The following is an 8,413-nucleotide window of genomic DNA, read 5'->3' as shown; positions in this document are numbered from 1 at the left end:
TTCCCCTCCCTGTAAGATAAGTGCAAGATGGTTTTTAGCAATTAAATGTGATGAGAACCAGCATTATCTCACCCCAGCTCAGCCACCTCCCCCACTCTTCCATAGGGTGTACAGCTAGTTTAAGCACTGCTTAAAATCAAAGTCCCTGAGTTTCATGAACCTCCACAAAGTCCAGTCAACTGGAAGTTCAAGGTTTGTTGGCTGTGTGACCTTTAGAGAGTAAAGAAATAAAACATCCTGTTAATAGTAGGTACTGCTAGGCTGGTTTTTATTTCTTCCTATTCATTTATCTCGGGTATACAAGAAAAAATATTTTTTATTTTATAAATAGTAAATTCTTTGTCAGCTCTCAGCTATCAAAAATACACTTCTTTCATGCAAATTACTTTTGTATTTAGGGTGATGGATGCATCTGTTTATCCTGAGACTGACACTAGCCTGAGGTAAAACATGAAAAGGTTTGTAGCAAATTATTCCTTTCTTCTCAGAATGATGCTCGTCACCTAAAGACTGCTGCTCTCAGCTGTACTATTTGCAAGGACTGGCAGGATATGAAGTAGTACTGCTTGCTTTATGTGGAAACTTTGCTACTCTGGGGATCAGCTCGAATAAAGCTGGAAAATGTGATCATTATATTTTCCTAGCTCAGTGCAAACTAGTCCAGCCCAGGTGGCACCATGAGCTGTGCACAGTGCCCAGTAGCCCGCAGTGCCAAACTGTGTGGAGCTGCATCTGGCTGCTGGGAGTGCCAGGAGATGGGGGGCAGAGCGAATTCCTGCTCCACTGCTGTGCCCCTGGTCTGTCAAACACACCAGTGCCTTCTGCGTGGGATCAGTGATGGAGCTGGGACAGAGTGTGAGCTGGTGAGGGCCTTTAACAATGCCTGACAATCACACATTGCAGGAGGGAAATGGAGTTTAGGTGTAACTAATACAAATACCTTTTCTCTACTGCATTAGAAACTGAGCACCAAACCAATTAATAATTTGCCATAAAGCCCCAGAGCAACATTTGGAGACTCTTCATGTCCTTTACACAGGAAAAGGTCCCAGCAAAGGTGGGACCAGCATCTCTTCTCCTGTTACCCAAATCTTGAGAGAGATTTTATTTAGACTGCAGGTTTGTTATCAAAATTATTGCAAACATGCAAGCTGTCTGCAGTCCTGCTTTTCTCAGGCATTCTTCCTGTTGGTCCTGGAGAAGTGGGAGCTGGGATGGCAGATCAGATATGGACAAAGCTTTGTCTACCCCTCAGGAGTGTGTTCCCAGACCCAACACCTCATAGCGGTAGGATATTTGCAAAGGTGAAACACTGCTGTCACACATCCTGTATGGTGAACTTGGTGAAGTTTACAGTCTCATCCTCCCTAAAAATGGCTTTCCCTCAGTTTAGATAATATTTCCTCAAGGATTCTCGTTTGAGAAGGCTTTTAGCATAAAGAGAAACAGACAATCTTTTCTGTGTCGTTGCTGGAGCAAATCTAGTAGGAAACTAGATCCTTAGGAAAAGGTTTTGTGGGATGGCGTTCAAATCTGTACAGTATAATTAGTGGTTTGATTTGTCAAGGTTTTATCATTTCTACAGAGCCTTTTTAAATCCCATGAACAACATCTTGCTTTCATTCCTCCTAGACTAGATAGGTCTGTTGACAAGGTCCTGTTGTGCATAAGTTGTGCAAAAGTTGTGCAAAATCACAGAATCACTAGGTTGGAAGAGACCTTCAAGATCAAGTCCAACCCAGCCCTAAATGAGCTGATCTGTTGGAACTTCTGCACTTAACAGGCAATTGCTATTGATTTTGCCACTTCAGGGCAACAGACTATAACAGAATTAGACAAAGTAGACCAGAATTTGACAAAAATATTGGTATTTGTCAGTTTAAGGAAGACATTTTCAGATTTTTAGCACCATTGCTACATTTTGCTATTGATAAGAAGCCTCTTTCAATAAAAAGTTGTTTAAAAATAGATCTGCTAGATAAAGCAGGAATATCTAATGTCAGGTGAATGAGGGCAGAGTTTGTATCCTGTTTTATTTGCATGTTTTGGTGATGGGCACACTTAAAATAATGTGGATTGAAACTGGTTTTGGACCTGTTCCATGCTATTTGACTGCCTGGGCAGTATGGTGGGGGATGAAATACTTGGGGTTCCACCTTAGGCAGAGCAGAGCTGTGCTGCCTGGACATGAAAACACACCTAGGAGAAACAAGGTTTTAGGTGACTTCATGAAAAATAGACAGATTAGGTCTTCAGGTTGTTTTCTAAATGCCTTCGTCCCTCTGCACCCTCCCCAGCAATGACACTGGAACATTCCTTTAGCTATTACATGAGGCAGGATCTCCTTTCCAGAGTGTTGGAATGTGCAGTCGATCCAGACATCGGATGGCTGGAAAAAAAGCAGGGGCACTGTGCAATTTTTATTTAAATCACAATGCTCTGGGTCTGTGGCCTCCAAACCATTTGTACTCCTTGCAATGAGCAGATAACTTGTAATTAATGGAAGATACTAATGCAAATTCCAGTAAAATGAACACATATCAAATTCTTGGGAAACACTGAAGTAAAAAACTCTTATGCTCTTAGAGTGTGTCAGCCATCACGGGATTGATATGATACAATATAATGTGTTGACACAGTGAAACCTAGTTATTAAAAGAGGATTAAAGATTCTCTGCTTGAGGACTGAAACATTCTGCATTGGTTTTTTCAGTCAACAGATAGTTCCAAGATTTCAGGGTTAATTCTAAATGTCATGTTTTGCCACTATTCATTGATGGTTGCAAATATCTAAGCTCAAAAAAATAAGAAAAAGAGAACAAAAGAGGTTTCAGATATCCCAGTACACTCCAGGAAAGCCTGCCAATCTCCAGAAAACTGAACTTAGTAACTGAAACTATTAAAATCAAAACTCTTTATAGAGCTTTCATTTTATTGCACTTTCATCCTAAGGTATTTAATAGAAAATGTTGCACACAGGATGTTGTACACTTCCCAGGCTTTATGTGCAAGGTCACTGTTGGTGTGAATGCAACAATTTCACAGCAGATGCCACTGCCATGGAGCAGCAGTGCTTCCCTCTGGAACATTCCCTGGGCACTCAGGGAAGGGTGGGCAGCAGGGCTGGGTGCTCATGTGTTCTCCCCTCATGAGGAAAACTCTGGGCTCTCACACTGATGTTCCTCACAGCACAGAATTTGGGGGAAGGTGATAAACACAAGGGCTGCAGATGGAGTGTGCCACACGTTTTTTAATAGTGGTGAAACAAAGGGAACGAAACAGTTCTGGAAAAGATGGCTCTTGCTCTGAGTGCTGGTGCTTCAAGTAACGCCTTCTTTTTGTGGGAGAGGGGTGTGGAACACGAGAGGAGACTCTGTACCTCTGTAGGTACAGTAAAGTTTGCCCCTTAGCAGCTCTCTCTGGAAGTTAAAGGTAAAGCAGTAGGAATTATTCTGTAATAAATCCTTAAACAGCAGTGTAAGGATAAAATGATGACCAAGAGGGAGATGGTGAGTGAGCAGAGCATTGGACAGACACTCCATGGTGGATTCTTTCCTCTGTCCTGGTGCATCATGATTTTGCAGTTAACTGAAGGGAGGCAAAAGTGATTTCTCAGGAGTGCACCTTTCTCCCCACTAGCACCGGGACGATACTTGTTTCATATTGCAGTGGGCACAGTTGGAAATGTAAATGTGTGAAGTTTTAGTGTCTCATCATTCCTAAGAGACACACCCCAGTCCCCCTCCCTTCCCAAAAAAAGCCTCTGCAGGTGTTCCAATGTATCTCCCATATCCCTCTCTGGGCAGAACCACGTCTGCAAGTGCTGTTACTTGCTAGTTTGGAAGACTGATTGCTCAGAGAAATGTTGTGTCTTCCTGTTACTGCTCAGAAGTGCTCAAGGCACAGGGTTTTCAATGAGTAACTTTTCTGTGTTGGTGTGAAAAACTAAAAATGAAATTTAAATCACAACATTCTGACACTTGCCATTATTTGAAGTAAAGAAACTTGTTTCTTTAATTCCCCTTGCCCTGTGCCCATTATCTTTGACTTACTCATCAGGAAAGGTTTCTCTAATCAGCTTTGCTTTACCTTAAAATTTGTTTGAAAAATTTGTTTCAGTTTACAGGTGTTCTGTGCTACCTGGTGAAGTTCTTGTCTGGGCAACCCCTCTTCTGAAGGAAACTTCAAAAAAACAGGCGGGTGTGACACTTGCTTTGATGGCCTTGGTACAACCTAGTCTAGTGGAAGATGTCCTTGCCCATGGCATGGATGAGCTTTTAGGCCCCTTCCAACCCAAAGCATTCTAGGACTCTGTGATTAGTTTTAAACATTCCCTGTCCACTGCCCACCACCTTTCTTACATGCTTTGAAACACCATTGGTGTGTAACAAACTCCACACCGGGTGACATCTCCAGTCTTCAGGACAACCCCAGGGTGCAAAAAATCCAGAGGACACCACGAGTGTCCTGGGGCACCATTAAATATTAATTATTTAAATTGATTAATATTAAATATCCTTATCTGAAGGGCAGGCAGTCAATGGGCTGGGAGTGCAGGGAGGGAGCAGGAAGCTGGGGAGTTTTGGTTGAAATGTCAGGTTGTTTTGAAGCACTGTGTGTGCAGTATGTAGGTCAGGGCTGGAGGGACAGACTGCCTCTGCAGAGGTGCTGAGAATGATTAATTTCCCTGGGCAGAATTCTCCGGGTTTTTTTTCACTGTGTGCTCAAGTCAAGCTGCAATTTCTCATGGACAGTGGGCTCAGGTTTTGGACCATCTGCCCAAAGGGGAAATTTATCCTGGTAGCTGCTGAAAGGGAAACTCTTGTGGATTGGTATCAGCTTGTACATTAAAAAAATGGGTGGTTTTTTGCTGCATATTGGGCAGCCTTTCAAGGATGGTTTGTTTATGTTGCTGTTGTGTTCTCTGTCCATTTGCATCAGTGAGAGGTGACATTTGGGTGCTTTCCAGCAGCTGCCAGGCACCACAGAAGGTGTGGGCCAGGCTCCTTTCACTGCCTGAGCAGCAGTACCTAATTTCCTGTGGAATACTGTGCCCTTTCGGTCCTTAGCCCTTTGTCTGATGCCCAGCTCCAGTCTGTATTGCCAAACCAGAGATGCTAATGGGCTAGTATTGTTTCAAACACAATAAAATCCAGCCTCATGGAATACTTAGGGATGACTTAAAATCTCACTGACTCTTCCATTGTAAGAGCACAAGCCTTTTTCTTCTTCCCCTTTATTCGCAAGCAGCCTGAACTTCTGTCTCCAGCAAAACACATAATAATTGGCTGATAAGTAGTTTTAAATGTCAGTAGAAAAAAGTCTGGAAAAATTGCTTGATGTTCTAAAATACAAACTTTAGATATTCTAAACTATTAACTTTAAATAGCATCTTATTGTTTATTTTTTGTCACTTTGCTGTTCACATATGCAGGAGTGGATTTTTCAAATGGCTTCTGTGGTTGTTGCACAGCCCATCTTCTCATACTTTACAGATGGATAGTGGTCCTGAAATTGTCCCAAGGAACATGTCTGCAGGGCTTGGGTTTTATTGGCATTGCAGGATGCCTGAGCACAAGCCCTGCCTTCCCTCCTACTCACTCTCTGTGTTGTCACACACTCCAGAGTCCCTGAGAGATGAGAAGCGGATGGAGGGATTATGCATAGGGAACACATTGGATGTGTTCTGTGCTGCAGAGATGCTTTAAAGGTGGGTTTGCTCAATAATTATCTCAGCCAAATTTTCTGACACAGCTTGGCAAATTCCTCCAACACTTCTGGTATAGGTGCACGTGCCACTTGTACATATCCTCAGAGCAGAGTTTCATCATTTGACAGGAGGCTTGCAGACAGTGCTATTTATTGAATAAAATGTGTTTTCCTGTAATCCCAATGGATTGATTTCTTGCCTCTGCAGTTTTTTTCTGGCAGCTGCCCCATTATGGAGTTGTGCCTTCTGGGTCAGAGATGAAAGGAGCTGGCTGTAACCCTGTGCAACTGAAACCCTTTTTCCGGAGGTACAGTAAAATTTTAGCTGCTGAAATGCAGCTTTGCCTGCTCAGTAAAGCCTATGAATTCATATTTTTGTAGCAAAGAGAATGCTTGGGTTCTTTGTTGCTGGACACCTTTGGTTGCTGCTGGATTTTTGAGATGTCTAAGTCAAAAATACTTTCTTTTCATTTTGACCTCTTTTTCATGAATGATGGAAAAACCCCCATGATCTGGAATTCTGTTTGTGGATAAGTGTATAATTTCCAAAGAATTTCTTCCAATCCGGTAGAATCCTGTTATATGGGGGGAAAAAACACTGTTAAGGATACTTACAGAGATTTTGCACTGAGGACTGCCAGTTTTTCTCAGATCTACCTTTAGAAGATTGTCAGTCTGCTGACAGCTCTTGAGGTCAAGTTCATAAGTATTTTCAATATTTATGGTGCAAAATGGCATCACAGTGTTAAGATAAATTTGTCCATCCTGAAGCAGAGCTTGGAAGTGAAATGACAGGCAAAAATACTGGGAAGTAGATGAGTTTTGTGTGTTTCTTGTCACCGCTCAGATCACACCCAAATCTGAGGGCTTTCTGATTTTCAAGCAGTATTTTCAGTTCTGCAATACCCTTTTGAAATTCCAGATTTCAGCTGAAACTCCAACTATTAAACCAGTATGAAAGAATCTGTGCTGGAGAGATTTCCAGCCAGCTTGAAACACAATCAGTACTGGAATTTTCTTTTGAAAAATCTGATCTTGCAGAACTGCACTGTGTGTTTCCAGGCCATTAGAGTCTGGACAATTTAAGATGAGCAACTAAACTCCATGGATTTCTTGCAGCTAAATCTGACTTGCAGGGACTCACACCACAGGCAAACCTCCCATGTTAGAGGCTTGTAGAGACAAAAAACATGGCTCTCAAAGTTGTTTAAAAGCACTTCATCTGGTTTTAAATATTTTGGTTTTTTTCAGTCAGGAACATCATTTTTCCTATTTTTTGGATGGAGGAGTTTTTTGTTATTAGTAGTATCTGTACATTAATTTAACTGTTATAAATTAAGATTTTTTTTTTAAGAAACCACAAAAAATATTAATTTTAGAGATTTCAGAATTTCTGGAACTATATTCAGAAATATAAAACTGGTCCATTTTTCCTGGATTTGAGTCTCCTCCTACCAAACTATAAGGGAGAGAATTCTCACAGAAGTATAGACCTGTCCATTTTTCAGGGGCACTGTGGAGCTGTGGACCTGGAATCACTACAATTGCATCAGGGTCTGAGTGTACATTATCAGGGAGGAATTCCTTTTTCTCAGAAGTGACTGACATTCCCAAAAAGTGTCCTCCCATTTTTAGGAGAAGATTTTGAAAGGCAACATTGTGATAATTCTTTTTGATCTGCTGTTTCCTTGACAGAGGTAAGAGTGGTCATGGATCTCACAGCTGGAGAGAGGAAAGTCCTCCAGGAATAGGATATGATGTGTTGATATGTATGATATCATATCCACAAATAGGATATGATGTGTTGGCTGCTTCCTTGTGGAATTATCAGGAGAAGCAGAAGGAGGGCTCTTCTTCTAGTGTGTTGGGTGGGGTTTTTTGGTTTGGTTGGTTGGAGCTTTAATTCATCCAGGTTTTTCCTTCCTCTCCTCCCATGACAACACGCTGGAGTTTCTGGGAAGGGGGTAGCATGGTGGAGGCATGGCTAGCAAACTTGAGGAAAATTGGTAGAATTTGTGAACTTCTCCAATCTGCCTTAGTCCATCTGTACAGTGAAGCATGTTATCATTATATTCACCCATTTTTTGGGTTTTGAGGGAACATTCAGAATATCCTCTGAATGAACACCATGACTTTGAATGTCCCAGTTTTAGGGAGGTGGGTGGTTCTGCAGGTGTGCTAACGTTTGGTTTTTTGTATGCCAGCAGCCATAACAGCAAATCAAACCAATTTACATCTGATTCTTCTCTTGCTCTGAGATCAGAAGACATTCCCTGAAATGTCCCTTGAAGAGCTGCATCCAGACAAACCAAGGAGCTTTGGCACAAAGGGTTTGTGTAGAATCCCTGCAAAACCTCACCTGGCAGGGCAGGTCCTGCTCTAACCACCTTGCTTGCTTGATTCTTTCTGAAGTTCATAGCCACAGGAACAAGGAGAAATTGCAGTTAATAATGCCCACATAAATCTAAGAAATTACTGATTTAGAGTGTCTAATTTTTATGCTAAGTTTTGGAAAAATATTTCAGAACTCTGAGAGTTCACTTCTTGACTCTAAATTTGATTAACCATTTTTCTCACTCCTTGCCATAAAGGAATATAGAGAACCCTGATTATTTCATCTGAAGTGGTGTGTTGTAAATTAAGTCTGCTTTTTACAGGGAGTCCACACCCTAAGTTCCCCCTGTGTGAAAAACATTTTTCTTAG

Source organism: Molothrus aeneus, chromosome 4 (genome assembly GCF_037042795.1).
Source record: "Molothrus aeneus isolate 106 chromosome 4, BPBGC_Maene_1.0, whole genome shotgun sequence".
NCBI classification, from domain to species: Eukaryota; Metazoa; Chordata; class Aves; order Passeriformes; family Icteridae; genus Molothrus; species Molothrus aeneus.
This window is presented reverse-complemented; position numbering follows the sequence as displayed.